The sequence below is a fragment of the Eptatretus burgeri genome, chromosome 14, assembly GCF_056783735.1.
Source record: "Eptatretus burgeri isolate ZD-2024b chromosome 14, Ebu_testis_v1, whole genome shotgun sequence".
Lineage (NCBI taxonomy): Eukaryota > Metazoa > Chordata > Myxini > Myxiniformes > Myxinidae > Eptatretus > Eptatretus burgeri.
The window spans coordinates 28,885,827-28,904,314 of NC_140974.1; the positions used below are offsets into that span (position 1 = coordinate 28,885,827).

General features: G+C 43.2%; 1 long non-coding RNA gene across 1 annotated transcript in view; it reads right to left on the reverse strand.

Moving 5' to 3' along the window:
• Nucleotides 1-14,108, reverse strand: part of LOC147012874 (uncharacterized) — a 23,251-nt gene extending 9,143 nt beyond the window's left edge. The window contains exon 1 of the long non-coding RNA XR_015051101.1: nucleotides 13,852-14,108. This is a non-coding gene — a long non-coding RNA (uncharacterized LOC147012874). The remainder of the gene's footprint in view (nucleotides 1-13,851) is intronic.
• Nucleotides 14,109-18,488: the final 4,380 nt, after the last annotated feature.

An 18,488-nucleotide genomic window follows, 5' to 3' on the forward strand; every position in this document is an offset into this window, starting at 1 on the left:
CTCCGTGATTGTAATGGATAATTCTTCATTCCCTCTAATAACTTTCTCTGAATGTGGTGGAATACTTCTTCATTCCCTCCAATAACTCGCCCTGAATGTAGCGGAATACTTCTTCATTCCCTCTAATAACTCTCCCTGATTGTAATGGAATACTTCTTCATTCCCTCTAATAACTCTCCGTGATTGTAATGGAATACTTCTTCATTCCCTCCATTAATTATCCCTGATTGTAATGGAATACTTCTTCATTCCCTCTAATAACTATCCCTGATTGTAATGGAATACTTCTTCATTCCCTCTAATAACTCTCCCTGATTGTAATGGAATACTTCTTCATTCTTTCCAATAACTCTCCCTGAATAGAGTGGAATACTTCTTCATTCCCTCTAATAACTATTCCTGAATACGGTCGGGCAGTTCTCCATCTCCTCTCTACAACTCCTCATTTCCGTAGTTGAGCACTTCTTCATTCCATGTTACAGCTCGTTATCCCTATATATGACATTAAACATATTCATCCCCCTTGATAACCTTCCCTGAATGCGTAGAAGTCCTTTTTCCTTCCCTCTTACAATTTCTCCTGCATACAGTAGAGCTCTTCTTCATTCCCCCATTCACCTTCCCTGAATGTAGTCGAGTTTCTTCATTCCCTCGTATATGGACCAAGAGTGAAATACAGGTTAAAATTCACAATTTCCTGGTTCCTCATGTAATCAGCCATATCTTTTCTCTGATAGGCCAAAAAGCTTCTGCCACATCCTATTCATGTTTCACAGACAATCATGGACAATGCAATGGCAGCAAGGTTATCTCAAAATAATTTACTAGGAAGCGTACCGAGTTTGCATTTTCTCAGATCATGTGAAGTGAACACGAAGGATCAGATCTAGTAATCTTATGTGCATGTGACATTTCACAGATCGTTGATGCAATTGGAAATTCCTGGGAATTTTACCCAAGTTGCTGTTGTTCCCAAAACCATAGGAATGTTCTCTAAAGCATTTTCTACTCAAGGATACAAAGAGGAAAGTTTGATAACGATCATCTTAATGAATGTTTATTTGTTATTATTGTACGAGTTGGCCATTTTATGAATGACTACGTCTACCTTTACCGGGAAAGCAAGACGTGCAGTCAAGGTTTATGGAAACGCAAGGCTTTCTGCTTTCTTGACATGACATCAGAAGGCTTTGATCACAGAAATCTGTTTGTCAAAGCCAGCAGAGGATGAAAAGACTAAACAAACAAACAAACATCAACACTACAACCTCAAACATATGATTATGCATTCAGGAATCGAAGGTCAGGCTGGCAAAACTAGACCTTCGGATGTTCGCAGCTGTTATTGTAACACAGACGACAATGGCCTGATGAAGCAGAGCGCTGCAGATGTTTAAACCAAATACGGAATAAATCAGCACACAAAGGCAAAACTTTTGAGGCACTCAGGAAACGGTTGGGAAATCTAATCACAAACCCAAGCGTGGCATTTGAGCAGAGATTACCGGCTGCAAGGTGCGGGGAGAGCGAGATTGAAACGGTGGCGTCTTCAGCAGAATTCTGCTGTGCCGTCGTGTTATTGACGAGATTAACTTCGAGGCCCGAGGAAGGTCAGCAATTCACATGGCAACTCGATCGGTTCATACAGGATATGAAAATTGGGCTTTCTCAAAAAAGGCAGAAATTGGAGCTTTGTGTATGACCTGCCCTGCGTGACACACACATATCGTCCCCGGCTGATGACTCGGATTGTGGAATACTCTTCACGTCTCGCGGTTTTCTCTTGATTGCACTTGCCAAGGCTGTATGCCCTTTGTGCAATAATATATTTGTGGTGTGTCACAAAATAACTTCTTTAAATAGCCACTTAAGTGTCTAACCAGGCAATTGATCTAACATTATATACTCTTTTTAAAAGACACTGACCTATTGAATGAAATGATGTTGAGCATTTGCATAGATACTACAGAAGAAGCATATTGCAAAGATAATGATCCAGATTTCATCATCATCATCATCATCATCATCATCATCATCCTCTACCGTAAATCTAAACAAGTGGTTTCAGGACTGGTTCATGCATTTGCTATTGATCATAAAATATCCAACTCCCTTAGGTCACAGAAACCATGATGCCATGAGGATCTACCTGCAGATGTTCTCGATCGATCAAAATGTGCACATAAGAATGTAGAGGATTTATGGAAAATCAAGTACATGGTTCCTTCATGATTGCATCCTCATTTCGATTTACTCTTTCAAAGACAGTCCCTCTCACCAATTCTTATCCTGCAATTTGAACTACAGTCTTGACTATTCACATGAAGTTGAAAGCCACCATTTTTGAAATATCAATCGAATGCATTTATTTATTTATTACTGGACTTTCTAGCATTGTCTGTAGATTATACCATATTCTACTGTACAGCCTTAATCCTTTCTACTAATTCTGTATATTTGACTGTAAAAAAAATTAAAACATTAATTCATTCGTTTTTATGCTACTTTACTGGATAATGGGATATCGTGTACTCAGTTTCTACAAACTGATGATGATGCTGAACATTCAAATGCAAAATTGAACTCCATTAAAGAAAAATCTGAAGATGAAGTTGATATGGAGGATGGTAATGATACATGTATATCTCCACAGAGCATTTACACATTTCCTTCCTGTCCATTGATTCAGATTTGTTCAATTGCCTTTTGCATTTTCAGCACATCCCATCTGCACAGATTGGAACTTTATGAAATGTACTTAATGAATTAAGACAAATATGGATGCAGAGAAAGGAAGTTGTGAAAAATTTCGATATCATAGAGTGCCAGTATTTTGTATGGTCAGAAGATATTTTGGAAGGTGGCTGCACATGACGTCTCATATTAAAGTCGTATAGCCAAGTATGAAGGTGATCCATGTGTGCCACAGGCAGCGAGCTTGGCAAATGCATGAGACATGTCTCAGGATATAACTTCATTTTTTCAGACTTAGGGCCTCTGAATATTGCTGAGAAAGTGGTGCAGAATATACATGGTTGAGTAACCAGATTACAATCTGAACTGATGGTCATAGATCAGGCGGTTTGAATAACAGGAAATACTTGATGTCAGCAACATTTTTTTGGCATACATAGTGAAAGCTCATGGAAGAACTAGAACAGAGGATATATCAGGATGCGACATAACAAAAGGTCCAGCAGAGAGAGAAGGGGGGAATGCCAACAGTGGGGTAGAGAGAGAAAATAGATGGAGACAGTCAAAAATCTGAGATGGTGATAAAAAGGGATGATCTGAGATGGTAAGAAGCTGTTTTGAAGACCTCAAGGAAAGAATGAAATTGAAGAGAATGTGGAAGTTGGTTATACAGGCAGGAAAAAAAATAGGAGCAAATGAGTGGAGGTGACCAGTGGTTCTGGGTTTTGGCACTTTTTAATAGGAGGATGCTGGTGGACTGCACATGTTCTGCAGATACCTGGGGGGAGGTGGGGCAAAACACAGAGAGAGCAGAGGATGCAAGACCAGAAAGGAGATGGAAGAAGACAAAGAGACCACTGACATGTATGTCTGCGATGGAAAAGTGATAGGCCCATTGACTCAGCTTCATTGCGAGAGATTTCAATGATGTTGAAAGCCTTGGTTTCCATGGCATCGAGCTGAGCAAGTTGTGAGGCAGGGGCACCAGCCCAGAGGGAAAAGCAGCATGCCATCAAACTGCAGATGAAAACCTTGTAGGTGGATAGGAGTGAACGTGTGCCAAGAAAGGACAATGCACGATGGATGCCCAGGCATTAACTGGCTGTGGAGGCCAACTTTGAAATGTGGCTTGCCCAAGAGAGATCATGGCTGAGAGCGACACCCAAGCATTTGAGTGACTGAACTTTTTTTGAGAGGGTTCTTGAAGAAGTTGACAAAGGGTTTGTGGTATGGGCCTTTCAGAGAGAGAGAGAGAGAGAGAGAGAGAGAGAGAGAGAGAGAGAGAGAGAGAGAGAGAGAGAGAGAGAGAGAGAGAGAGAGAGAGAGAGAGAGAGAGAGAGAGAGAGAGAGAGAGAGAGAGAGAGAGACAGAAAGAAAGACAGACAGGGAGAGAGAGAGAATGTGTGGGATTTCTGAGGGTTAACAGACATATTCCAAGTGTTTGACCAATTTGTTAATTTGTCAAGGTCTGAAGGTAGGGAAGAGGGTGGAGTCATCAGTAAAGAGATAAAGAGGATTTTCCAGAGGTTCAGAGAGATCATTGATGAAGATTAGGAATAGGATCGAGCTGAGAACACTGCCTTGTGGCACTCCAGCCTTGACAGAGAGATGAGAAAAATGGATTCCGTTGAGTGCCACATGTTGGCTCCAAGAATAGAGGAAGTCAGGAAGCCATGTGTGGAACTGGCCTTAGATTACATTGGCAGACACTTTGGAGAGCAAAGCAGGATGCCAGACAGTATCAAAATCTCTAGATATATCCAGAGAGATGGCCCTGATCTCATGTTTGGACATTGAGGATCTCCATCCATTGCTGGAAGGGTCGAAACAGCTTTTCCAAGGTAGATTGACCTGGTTTGAATCTGAATTGATGATCTGAGATGAGGCTGCTGGAGAAAAGGAATGATTTTATGTAAAATATGATGGATTCCATGACATTGCTGATGATTGGAAATATGCTAAATGTTAAAATGTCTATAATTGGGTCATGACCTTAAATTTAGGTCAATGTCAAAAAATGTCAATTCTACATACTTTTTATTTCCATTACACTGGACAACAAAGATTTTGCTACTGGGGTGTAAACATGTGTTCTCGACTATATGCAGTTTGCTGATTCGGAATCTGAAGTTAGAATTTTCTTAGCATGTCAGGAGTTTGAGTTATGCACATGGTCCTATTACAGTAGATTGCCCTGGTGGGTGATCTTGAGTGATCACAAATATATTTTTTTGTATTCTTGGTTTTACTTAGAGCAATCCAACTGTTGTTGAATATTATTTCTCATAAAAAGAGCTTTAGAATGCACTTTAAATTTTTTTAATGGATGAAAACTGACCAAACTATTAATTTTTAAGGAACATTTTCCACGCGGCATTACAATTTTTAACTAACCTGAACCCTTGTGAAAAACTTTGCAAAGGCATTGGATCCCGACGGTGATGACTTCCAATATGTCAGAGAGAAGTTTTGTGCAGAGAAAACTGATGCTAAACTCAAAGCAGGCATTTTCGTTGGGCCCCAGATCCGACAACTGATGTGTGATCCCGAGTTCAAAAATAAAGTGAACCCACCTGAGTCAAAGGGCGGAGGAGGTCCTTGTGAGCCAACGGCCATCCATATCTAGTCCCCAACTATGTCTACGGACGTCCTCCTGCAGTTGGGTTACTTATTTTATTAGGAGGTTGGTGGCAGGATTTGCACTCAGGCCACTGTAAAACCGATCATTCCGCAAAACACAAAAAAAAATCTGAAAACCCACTCCGTGGGAGTACCTCCTGTGCAGGTTTCCCTTCGCAGGGCAGCTCACCGGATGACGGGATTGGGGCAAAGCCTTCGGGACCCCCAATCTTTGATGATAGGAGGGAAACCAAGGGGTAACATCCCTGGGTCAGATTGTGGGAGAGTGTGTCGGAGTGGTGCTGAGGTGTCGTCCACCAGACGGCGGTCTCCTTGGGTTAACCTGAGGCGGTCCCTTCGGGTGGGTGCCTGGAATGTCCTATCCCTAAGAGAGGATGATCACCTGTCTCTGTTATCATCTGAGCTCAAGCGTTTCGACATCGGGATTGCAGCTCTCTCTGAGGTTCGGAGACCGGATTGCGGCGAGATAATGGTGGGTGGTTACACCTACTATTGGTCTGGTCGCTCTGATGGTTACCAAACCCAATGAGTTGCTGTAGCTGTGTCCAATAAGCTGACCCCAATGATAATTGAGGTAGCACCGGTCACCGAGCGTATTATGAGATTAAGGATTCGTCACTCCTTAGGTGTCATTTCCCTGGTCTCTGTTTATGCTCCGACTGAGGCGAGTGATCTCACCGTGAAGGATGCATTCTACGCCACACTCGAGTCTGTGGTTGATCAGTGACCCAGACGAGACACACTTCTAGTCTTGGGGAATTTCAATGCATCGACTGGAACTGATAGGGATGGTTATGAGGTGTGTGTTGGTCCCCATGTGTCAGGAACTATGAAACAGAATAGCACTAAGTTCCTTGACTTTGCATGAAGTCATGGAATTAGGGTGGCTGGTTCATGGTTTCAGCGCCCACAAGCTCATCGCTGGACTTGGTATTCCGACGCTGGTGGTGTGGCAAAGGAGATTGACCATGTCCTCATTGACGGTCATTGGAGGATGATCCAGAACTGCAGGGTCTACCAGAGTGCTCAGTTCCTCAATACTGACCACAGGCTTGTTGTAGCAACTCTAAAGCTGCAACATAAATCCTGGAGAATGGTACCATCCCAGCTTAGGCTGGATGTTGGCAAGCTCAGGGATGAGAGAGTAGCTGAGGAGTTTGCGAACAGGCTGAGTGGACACTTGGGGGGTCTGGGTGATTTGGGGGGTCCTGAAGAGTTGTGGAGTGCCTTCAAGACCACCGTCCTTGATGTTGTCGCTGGATGTCTTGGAACTCACGGCAGGGCAAAAAAGAATTTTGTCTCTCAAGGGACACTGGATAACATTGACCAGAGTCACAGGGCCAGGCTGAATGGCAGAGCTGAGCTGTTCAGGGAGCTGAGGCGTAAAACTGGACGTGCACCGAGGATGGACAAGGAGGCCTATGTGCGAGGAATCTGTGAGGGGGTAGAGCATCACCTGTGGACAGGTGATTCTCGTCCCGCTTACAGGGGAATTCGCGCATTGCGTTCATCCAAGCCCATCCCTCGGAGCACTGCAGTTAGAGCAGAGAGTGGTAGGCTCATGACAGAGGAGTCTGAAGTGAAGGCCTGCTGGGCCGGTTACTTTGAGCGGTTGTACCAGGCTGATCCACCAGCTGTCGAGTTGGACGTCAAGGGTGTTACAATCCCTGTTGCTGATCCTTGAATCAACTGTGGTCCACCTTCGCTTGTGGAAACACGGGCTGCGGTGAACCGGTTGAAACGGGGCAAAGCTCCAGGGATCTGTGGCATCCATGCTGAACTTCTCAAGGCTGGTGGAAATGCTGCACTCGTGTCATTGCATGCAGTTTTGTGCTCTGCCTGGAACACAGGCATCATCCCAACTGATTGGAAGAGGGGCCTTGTTGTTCCTCTCTGGAAAGGGAAGGGTGATTGCCAAGACTGCAACAACTACCGAGGGGTGACGCTGCTCTCAGTGCTGGGCAAGGTCATTGCTCGGATAATTCTTGATAGGGTTCGCCACCATCTGCTTGAGCACTAGAGTCCAGAGCAGTTAGGCTTTACACCAAAGAGGTCAACGATTGACCGTATCCTTGCTCTTCGTGTCCTCACCGAACGCAGACGAGAGTTTGGGCAGGGGCTGCTTGCAGCCTATGTTGATCTCTGTAAAGCGTTCGATTCAGTGAATCGGGATGTCCTCTGGAGGATTCTTGGTCTTCGTGAGGTGCCACCAAAACTGATCGATCTGATGTCTGAACTCTACTCTGGTACTGAGAGTGCTGTGAAGTGTGGTGGTACCATCTCTGACATTTCCAGTTGTTACTGGAGTTCGTCAGGGGTGTGTACTGGCCCCCACACTTTTCAGCACTTGTATAGACTGGATTTTAGGGAGGATGTCGGAGAGATCAAGCTGCGGTGCATCGTTTGGGAATGTCAAGATCTCGGACCTTGATTTTGCAGATGATGCATCATCTTTGCGGAGACTTTAGATATCCTTTTGGGGCCCTCGAGGTGCTGAATGAGGAGTCAGAGCTGCTGGGATTACGGGTTTCTTGGGTCAAAACTAAGATCCAGGCTTTCAGTGACATCTTGGATGCTGCTGTCCTGTCTGTGCCTGTTTGTGGTGAGGATGTTGAGGTCGTGGAGAGATTCACTTACCTTTGCAGTGATATTCATGTCTCTGCTGGCTGTGAGTCAGAGGTCAATAGACGTCTGGGTCGGGCCTGGGGAGTCATGGATTCACTGGATCATGGGGTGTGGTGCTGCCGGTTCCTGTGCGGGAGGACGAAAATCCGAGTCTTCAGGTCCTTGGTACTTCCAGTCTTGCTCTATGGATGCGAGACTTGGACTCTGACCAAGGATCTGAGACGGAGACTTAATTCCTTTGGTACCAGGTCTCTTCGGAGAATCCTTGGCTATTGCTGGTCAGATTTTGTGTCCAATGAGCGGTTGCTGAGAGAGACTCGGATGAGATTTGTTACCTCCATAGTCCGTGAGCATCAGTTGCGGCTGTATGGACATGTGGCTCGTTTTCCTGATGCTGATCCTGACACCAGATTCTCTCAGCGAGGGAGTCTCGTGAGTGGAGGAGGCCAGTGGGCTGACCACGTGCCTCGTGGTTGCAGCAGGTTGACCATCATCTCAAGGAGATGGGGATGGGCCTGGCATCTGCCTGGGGGATGGCCAGATGGAGGCCCCTGGAGTACCGGCGGAAAGTGGACGCAGTGACGCGCTGTTCTGCCACATGCTCCCATACCTGACCTGACCTGAGTTTGCAGCCTGGGAAGCATTTGTGTTGGTTGTGCAGAACTTTCTTGGGAACCATAGATCTGAACAGTATGCAGAATTAGTGGACAACTTGCTAATGATCTATCAGCGAATGGGCTGTAGGATGTCTCTTAAAATACACTTCTTGCATTCTCGTTCTGATTTCTTCCCACCTAATCTGGGTGAGGGAAGCGATGAGCATGGCTAAAGGTTCCACCACAACATTTTGGTTATGGAAACTAGGTATCAAGGCCAGTTCAACCCAAACGTGATGGGTGATTACTGCTGGTTCCTACAACGGGAGACAAATTCAACATACAAGTGCAAAAGCAAGTGTCTCACACACTTCTGAACACGTCTGAACATTGCCTATGCTGATTATATTGAAAGGAAAAGTGTAAAGTTGAAGTGTTGTTTCTGAATCACTCACAATGGGGGCAGATTTCCCTTTCAAGTTTACACCCTTCTCAAGATTACCATGTTCTAATGTTTTATTAACTTGTTTTTCTGCAACTTGTTTATGTTCTTGGTTTGTATGCTACACCCTAAAGTAATTACTAAGCACTGATATTGGATGTACAATGTGGCGATCTACAACAATTAAGTATCTTATATAGCATGCTGGGCATCATTAATACATATACATATTTTGAAAACCTGACATACTGGCTAAATTCTTGTGACAGATTTTCAGCAGCCAAGATTTAGCCAAGAACACCTGCATTTATTTCCCTTAGTAGCAGACAAAAAGTTATTTTGTGCTGCCCAGTGTTATTGATGCAAATTTTGATTGTGAAAGTAGCAGCCAGCTCCGAGATACAGCTCAGACATTGGCAAAAAAACCAGAATCGAAACACCTAAACGGTGGTTTAATACTCTAAGGAGTATAAGACCTTGCCCTTTAACCTGTATGTTGTATGTTGTAAATTAAATGTAAATGCACCTTGCTCTACGCTATCGAAGGAGGGTAATTTCGTTCCAATTGGCCAAACCTTATTCAAGTTGTGGTGAAAAATGTTGAAATGCCTATAATTAGGTCATGACCTTAAAGTTATGTCAAGGTCATAAAGTATGTCAACCCCATGGAGTTGAAATATACATTTTTGATGCAAAATTTTCATTTCGAAAGACCCTGCTGGTTCCGAGATGCAGCTCAGAAATTGTGTGTTTTGTGAGTGCAGGAGGAATATTTTAAAAAAGGAAAAATTAATTCTAAATGGTTGATTAGTGCTCCTCGGGGTCTAAGAAACTCGGTGGTACCATTAAACATAGGGGCAATACCCCTGAGCACTCACATGGTTGCAGCTGGATAAAAAGCTTGATGAACTCAGCATTTAGGAGTGAAGAGGTTTTCAAATTAAGCTTTGTGAAAGAGAAAGGAAGAGATTTTGATGAAGAAGAAGAATAATGAATGGGTTGTTGCTGTCAGAGTAATAAACAGAGTAAGGTGCATATTAAAATACTATTACAGCCATGGGTACTGAGTGTATTATGAGGGGGTTAAACCCCGTTTCTCCTCGGAAGAAGTGGACCTCGGGCCACCGTTCACAATTAACTTTGTGGTGTGGTGGGTTGCTTAACAACTATGAATGCCAATCAGTTAACCACGAGTTCCTGTGTCCACTGTCTAATTTGCTATTTAACGAGAGGTCATGTGGCCTCCTGACCAGGGAACATGCCCTTGGCGATACACCAATCTTATCTTGATTAGATCTTAAGTAATGTGGCCGAGCGTTTACCGCTGGTGCACACCGACTATGACAGGTTAATTAGTTTGGGAATTATAATCTCCCAGTCTATCTAGGTTCGGACATTTCTGGATCAATGGAAGGAAATGACAATCACAGACAGGTTGAAACGTCAACAAGGAACTTATTATTAACAAGAAATATAAATGAACTGAAGGACTTTTTACTTCCTTGTCGATTAAATGATTGAATTCAAATCAAATGTTCAATCAACAAAATTATCTCAATCAAATGAAGAATTAAACAAGCATTTATAGAAAAATGGACAAAGAGCAGGTGCTTATCACTATGCCTTACTTCACAATTAAGCATGAGACATGGGGACCCATCAGACCATTCAGGGGGAAAAGAAATCCAGTCTCAGTATACCAGGGTAGAAGTCATCATGCGTCCATGAAAATAACCCAAAATGTGTAGAGCATGACTTGGTCTGCCTCTTTGAATGAGCTCTTCACAGCTTGGCTCGTTTCTGTTAGCACTTTGCCTTGCCATGCACCCACCCGCAAACAAGCTCAAATACAAATCGATGTCACGTTGTCATTCCCAGGAACCAGGAATGTCAAGAACCAGGAATGCTAAGAACCAGTCAGACCGAGCAGAACCAACAGGAACAGTGCAACTGTCACCAAGCACCATCAGGAGCTGTCATGAGCTGTCACCAACCATCGTTGCAACTGGCATCAGGATCTCTCACCAACTGTCATCAGAGCGGATTTGCCGTCCTTTTATTGGCGACCGGTGTGGGCGGAATCTCAAGCATGACATCAGCCAAATCCAGCTTGGCGCATTCCTGCACGAGACCTCCAACTGTCCGTTCTCACCTCATTCTCTCCCGACCATCGAATGAAATGCAACTCCCAATTAACACAGACCTGGCTTACGACGCCATGTTTGGAGTACTGGATGAACGCCAGAAAGTGCCCATTTGTCGGAATAAACAAACAAACATGAAGCGTTCACAGAACATTAACAGGCAATCATCACCTCTTTGTTTAGACCGATATGAAGAAGAGCCGGACAGCATCCATAGAGCTGCTGAACGGGGCATTGATCACTGATGGAAAAAGGTGGGTGCCTCAGGTAAATGATCCGCGACCACAGCCATATTCGATCATCAGAACGAACTGTTCGGGAAAAGCTTGCGGTGTGATTAATGACTCAAATGTCCTGTAACTCCAATGTGAAAATGATAACCCAAAGAAAATGTGTAAATAAATCGTATATTTCCAAGCCAATGTGTCTTGATGAAAAGGGAATAGAATAAGTATCGTTGGGCGAACGGCTATCTTACCACGTGCACGAATGGTAAATATCGCTCATGCAGAAATGAAAACTGATGTAAAATCATGTGTAATGAACGTGTCATAAAGAAGAAAAATGTTATCCCCTTCTCCAACACATCAAAGAGTTAGAATCCCACCAGACAAAGGGATGTGTCTATTCTGAACATGCATTTATGGAAATACCTGTCTGAGGAGCTGGATGCTGTGTGCATTACTCAAATCCGATTCTGAAATCCACTACACTACCCCTTCCCGATCCCAGACTCGCCTCGAGTTGTCCAACAGCCGGAGACATCGGTTAAAAGTTACTTCATTGCCATTAAAAGTTAGCATTACCGTGTGACATGCGGGTGAAGTTACCCACTACCTCGTATGTTTTTAACTCTACCCTTTAGTGTGTGTGTGACAATTTAAACGAGATATGCTCCACCTGATGCATTGGGAACTACCTTACTGACTCACACAAACAACCTTATGCTACCCCAAAATTGCCAGACTTTTCGAAACTAAAACGTATAACCAGTGAGCTTTAATAATCTACACAACTCTATACAACTATATACAATTTCTGACACAGGAGTTGGTCTTAGGGGGAAAAAAAGAAAATAAAAGAAAGAGCACAATGGAGGAGTGGACAGCTTGCTATTGTTTCAACTACCATCGATGCTCCTGCTTTCCCACCTCAGCTGCTACACCTCCATGCTCAAACGTATCCAGGCACAGCCAAGTGAGCCATTTTTCAAAAAAAGAAAAATATTTTTTATAGGTTTTCAGGTAAATCAAATATGGCTGCCAAACCATGTGACCTATGACATCAAAAGTGTGAACCTTTTATTCCTCATGGATAGTCAGTCTTAATTGTAAAGTTTTGCCTCGATCTGTTCAGCCATTTCAGAGAAGATTTTTGAAGTTTAAAAAAAACAAAAAAAAAGTCTGCCAAACCACGTGACCAATGACGTCATCAATTTTTTGTCTGACGAATTTATGCTAAGATGACCCCCAAATTTTTTCATATGCAATTATGACGTCTTAATGAAGGCAACTATGATGTCATAACAAAATCACACTGATTCCCAATGTGGAATATTTGCTATGTGCCAAGTTTCATTTTTTTTTTCTTTGGTGTGGTTTCAGAGAGATAGAGGTCCAATTTTTCCCATTTTTCCAACATGGATGCCGCACCACATGACCTATGACATCATACTTATCAATAAAACATTCAATGTGAGTAGTCGCTCCTGCGGTGAAAACTTCATATCAATCCGACAAGCAATTGCAGAGAAAAACACTCACGTTCTATGTGGCAAAACAAAAAAAACAAGCCAGCAGACAGACAAATAATCCAATGTCACCCGCAGGGTGACCCGTATCTTGCCAAAAGGTGAGCACGTGTGACTTCTTTAAGGTCACACTGAGGTGAACAGAGCTACTATCCACCAGGAGCGACTCCTTGAGGAATATCTGCCTACGAGAGATTCTGATGAGAATCGTTCTTCAGAGTAACCATGAAAAATATGTGGTTGCCTCACAATGTCACCAAATGACATCATAATGTCTCAAGCTTGACATAGCTAGAAAGCACTCATCGAGGTGTTCAATTTGAGGTACTACACGATATGGTTCCTAAAACTTGAAAATCTGACCTTGGGGTCAAATATGTTTGACCTCAGGCGCTAACCATGAAGGTCAAGGCCAATCGCCACCAAAAACTAATCAGCTGAGCGCCAGACCATGGACTATATTCCCATGAAGTTTGGAGACGATTAGATTAAAATTACTCAAAAAAATGAGTTTCGTCGACTCCCCTGATTTGCGACAAAGTGACCTTGACCTTTGACCTTGACCTTCAAAATTTTATGCGCTGAAAGGGACCTCTATAGGCCTCTGATATGCGAAGTTACAAAAATTTCCAATGATAACTGTGCTCTGCAGAATTCTTTATACGTGATTACAGACAAACAAACAAACAAACAAAAAAAACATACAAGCTGACTAACATATCTTGCAAAAACTTCGTTTTGGCAAGATAACAAACAAACGGACCCAAATGCAATACCCTCTTCTCTGGCGAGGATAAAAATAGATTTAGTGGAACTACGGCCTAGTACAAATAGGCCTGACTTTCCCTGGGACATGAAGTAGACGATTCAACGTAACAAGATATGGATTGGGACAGGAAAAAAACTGACGAAAAACACGACCAGAAAAACATGAATTAAAACAAAACAGTAAACTATAACTTATCTGGGTCTGGGGTAGTTAGCTTGGCTGAACTGGAAGGAGCAGCTGCCGATCAGGGTGTCCACATGACAGTGCAACAGAATGACTTGTCGGAAGGAGACTGGTTGGAAAATTCAGTTTTGAGACATGCAAGATAATGTTTTCTGTCATGCCTCAGGATGGAGACACATTTGTTGGGAGCCTCAAAAAATTACCTAAAGTTGCCTCAGTTTGGTTCACTTTCCATGTTTAGAAAGGAAGCTGCTTGACTGCAACCACCACCTCTCCACAGTATTCAATGGACCAGCTGGCCTCGAGGATGGCTAAAATAGGCACAGACAGGATAGGTTAAATCTGTATGTGAGTGAAGCAGGTTTTTGTAAAAGCTTTCTCAAGCAAAATCAATATCAGATGCTGTGGAGCTGGCAGCAAAATGCATTTTTTTTTTTTTAGCAAATTGCAGTCCATACCAGTTCGTCTGTGTGTACAGCCATTTTGGCATCATTTAGATTGCTTCCAAACAGGGTTACTAGTTGATCCATGTTGTAGAAAATATGAGTGTAGTGAGAATCATTTTAATCCAGTATGGATGGCATACCATGCAAACAAACATTAGATATACAGTCAGAGGTATTCCAGAGTGTTAGAAGGGGGTTAGTGCAGACGATGGACAGTAAGGAAGAGAGTTCTTTACACAGGCACCAACAGCGCAACCAGGAATGTTGTCGGACCTGTCACAGTGGAAGAGAGAATAGATTCACGTTTCTGTTAAGCATAAAATGTCCGGAGCTGCAACAGTAACCTGAGAAGGTAAGGTTCGATAATATTAGAACAGTGACCTCAAACATTGTTGGACCAAACCGTTGTGGGTGGTGTTGGGTGGGGGGGGGGAGATGGTTGGAAACGAGGTCACCATGAGGTGGGGTGGCAGGATATGTGGTGGTGGATTGTTGGTCTTCATGATGCCTAAAATAGTTGTTAGTTGTTGATGTAAAGTAGGTTGGACTAAAGTAGGTTGTTCTCAAGCATGTTGTTAGTTGTTGGCCAAAAGAAAGAACTTCAGCAATTTGTAATTCAATGATTAATTTTACAACTGCCTGAATCATCCATCAGCTCGGTGTCCTTCTTCATCGATTAATTATTATCAACTCTTTCTGTACCAAATGGTGGGTAAATATCCATTGTTTGTGCATTAATAACACTATGCCCATGACCTAAATTATGCCCAGCAGTCAGTTTTACCTTTTGATGTTCAGCTTCGTTGCTGGAGCATTGTATGTACTAATATAATCGTACAATTATATATATATATATATATATATATATATATATATATATATATATATATATATATATATATATATATATATATATATATATATATATATATATATATGTATCTGGAAACCATTTGCATTCAACATACAGATGTCCCAAAAGTCAGTTATGTCGTTAAGTATGTATGCAGTCAGATCCCTTTCCTTTTGTCTTGTGGGAGAATCAAAGGCGTGCATTGCGATTTCTATTTAGTTAGGTTATTAAATCTTTACATCCAACAAACCCTCCAACGAACAACCAACAACTATTCCATTCCCCATCACGATCCACTACCTACCCGCTGTCTACAAGCACTCTGAATTGCCAAGGCAGGGTCTTGCAGTCGTTCCTTGCCGCTTCCACCAACGTTCCTTCCACAAACGTTGTAACTCTTGCACGACAGCCTGTGCAACATTGATACTGTTACTCGTCAAGTATGAACCCACATGGAAGACTGGCTGGGGTTTCCCGGCAGGGGCTGTTGCAGCATTGATACTGTTACTTGTCGAGTGTGGACCCACGTGGAGGAGTGGCTGGGTTTTCCCGGCAGGGACCAAGGCCCCACCCCGGAAAGGTGGGCCATAGGACCTGTCCAATCAGAGGCGGACAGCGAGGTGTGTTCACCAGGGCCTCTCCTCGCTGAGGGAGGTCCATAAATTCCCGAGCACTCTCTGAGGCAGGTGGTCTTTTTGAGGTCATGGAGAGTCTTTTTGGGGTCTTGGAGAGTCTTTTAAAAGTTCTTTTGAAGAGTTTTTGGTGGGCGTCGAGGTGGCGAATGTGTCTCTGCTGGCCTTCCACGAGGAAGGGAAGAGCGACCACGACCCCCCTCCGTAAACCCCGGCCATTCACCACCTGAGCTCCACCATGAACGTCGAGTCCCACACGTGCGACTGGGGACCAAACCAGCGAACATTGCTAGGTGCCACATCACGGAGCACGCCCTTCCTCCGACGGTCAGGTACACCACCGAACTCTGGTCCCCAGCTTGTCTCTCTCCACGGCTGCAAGGGTCCAATACAGACTTTTGGGTTTCTTTTCATTTTGTGTGTGTGTGTCTGCATGTGGGCCCGTCTTTAAGTGTTAGTTGTTTTTGGATAAGTGTTGTTTTTGGAACTGAATAAGTGTTTTTGGATCATTGTAAATACTTTTTGCATATTCGCGTTGTCTTGCTTTGTGTCTTCATTTACTGTAAATAAAACTTGTTGGAAATGCCCCCAGTTCGTTTCCGTCTCTTCTTGCATTGGTCCAGCATGGTTCGGATCTGAGTTTAGCCGTGTTATTTATACCTGATAATCCGTTCATTCCAGCCGGCACGGCTTTGGCAGTTTCCGCTCAGCTGCACCCAAACCGAAGTTGGTAGTCGGTAGTTGGAACTCTCCCGCAGTGGGTAGAGTGACCCGGTTCGAGCAAGATATGCCGAGGGCGTGGTTTACCTGGAAGTCGAAATCGCGTAGTTAATTAGGTAAATTGGTTATAGACAAATAGATCCTATGCTACGCGGTTGAAATATTGGTGACCACGGTCGGTTAAACGACCCGCCGGCTCGCGGAGTTATCCGAGCGACGGCCTACAATTCTGGGGAGTTTGGTGGGAGACGATGCAAACCTCCCCCACCTAGTGGTCGTTCTCGCCACCGATCCACGGCCCACAACAATATATATATATATATATATATATATATATATATATATATATATATATATATATATATATATATATATATATATATATATACACATATATGTAACTAGAACGAAAATCTCTGACATCGCGACTCACGAGATATGCCTTCGCCCACATTATTGCATAATTATACATTCTTGTCCAAAGTTTGATTTAAATTCCTGAACCCAGATTTAAAATATTAAATAATTCTGGCTGCCAGACAATGCGTCTGATTAGGTTGAAATTAAAAACATCTAGTCCACATGTTTACTCAGTCATAACTGACGTTTCACATCGATTGATGAAACAGTTCAAGAGTAAGATTTTTTCAAAAATTTCATTCAAACCAATATGGATACCAGACTATGTGACCAACTAATTATTCATGAATACACTGGTATCCCCAAGGCTTGGGGAACATGAAAGTGAAGTTTCCCCTCAATCTGTTAAGCTGTTCTGGAGAAGATTTTTAAATGTTTCTTCTTCAAAAAATCATAACTGTCAAACCATGTGACCTATGACGTCATAGGTGGAGAACATTTGTTCCTCACGGATAGGCGATCATACCTGTAAAGTTTCATCTTCATCTGTTCAGCTGTTACAGAAAAGAAGATTTTTGAATGTTTTATGTTGAAATCGATATGGTTGCCAAACCACGTGACTGATGACGTCATCAATATTTTGCCATTTACAACTTAGCCCTAGATCTTCTTCTTAATCTTTCGGCTGCTCCCGTGAGGGGTCGCCAGAGCGGATCATCCGTATGATCCGCATCGTGATTTGGCACATGTTTTACGCCGGATGCCCTTCCTGACGCAACCCTGGTCGCCTCTTACGACACAGGGATATGGTACACCTATTTTAACCGGGGTATACACCGGCCCAGTATACTGGTGCTCATTTTGCCGACCTCGGAAGGATGACAGGCTGAGTCAACCCCCTGGTGTATTAATTCAGTGGCCCAACGGGGCTTGAGCTCAGGACCTTTTGGATCCCAAGCCACTGCCCTAACCACTGCGTCAACACCAGGCTTACAACTTAGCCCTAGATGACCATCAAAATTTTTTCTCACTGATCAGATAAAGCATTTGACACGTGCAATTATGACGTCTTAATGAAGCCACGTATGACATCATCAAAAAATCATACTTGTTTCCCATGGGGACTACTTCACATGTGCCAAGTTTCAATTTTTTTCGATGGAGCAGTTTCGGAGAAACAGAGGTCCAAAGTTTATTCTTTTTCCAACATGGCCGCCGCACCACATGACATATGACGTCATAGTCATCACAAAAACATTATACATGAGTATTCGCATCGATGGTGAAAATTTCGTGAAATTTCAATGTGACAAAAGACGATGCCACCCCACTTTGAAACAACCCTGCTTCGATCAGACATCTGACCCACGACATCCTCTTTATCAAATCAAATTCAGAATGGATGGCCGATCACATATTTGGAGTTTCACGTTGATCGGAAAATGCTTTTTGTCCAACATGGCTCCGAGACCATGTGACGGATGATGTTGAAATTTTAAACCAATATTCCCCATGCTGAGTCGATCAAATTAAAAAAATTGATTTCCTTGAAACTGCTTAGCCTTTTGATGCGAGACTTTGCAGTTATGATCCACTACTGTTGCTGGAAATATTTTATATAACAATAACCTCAT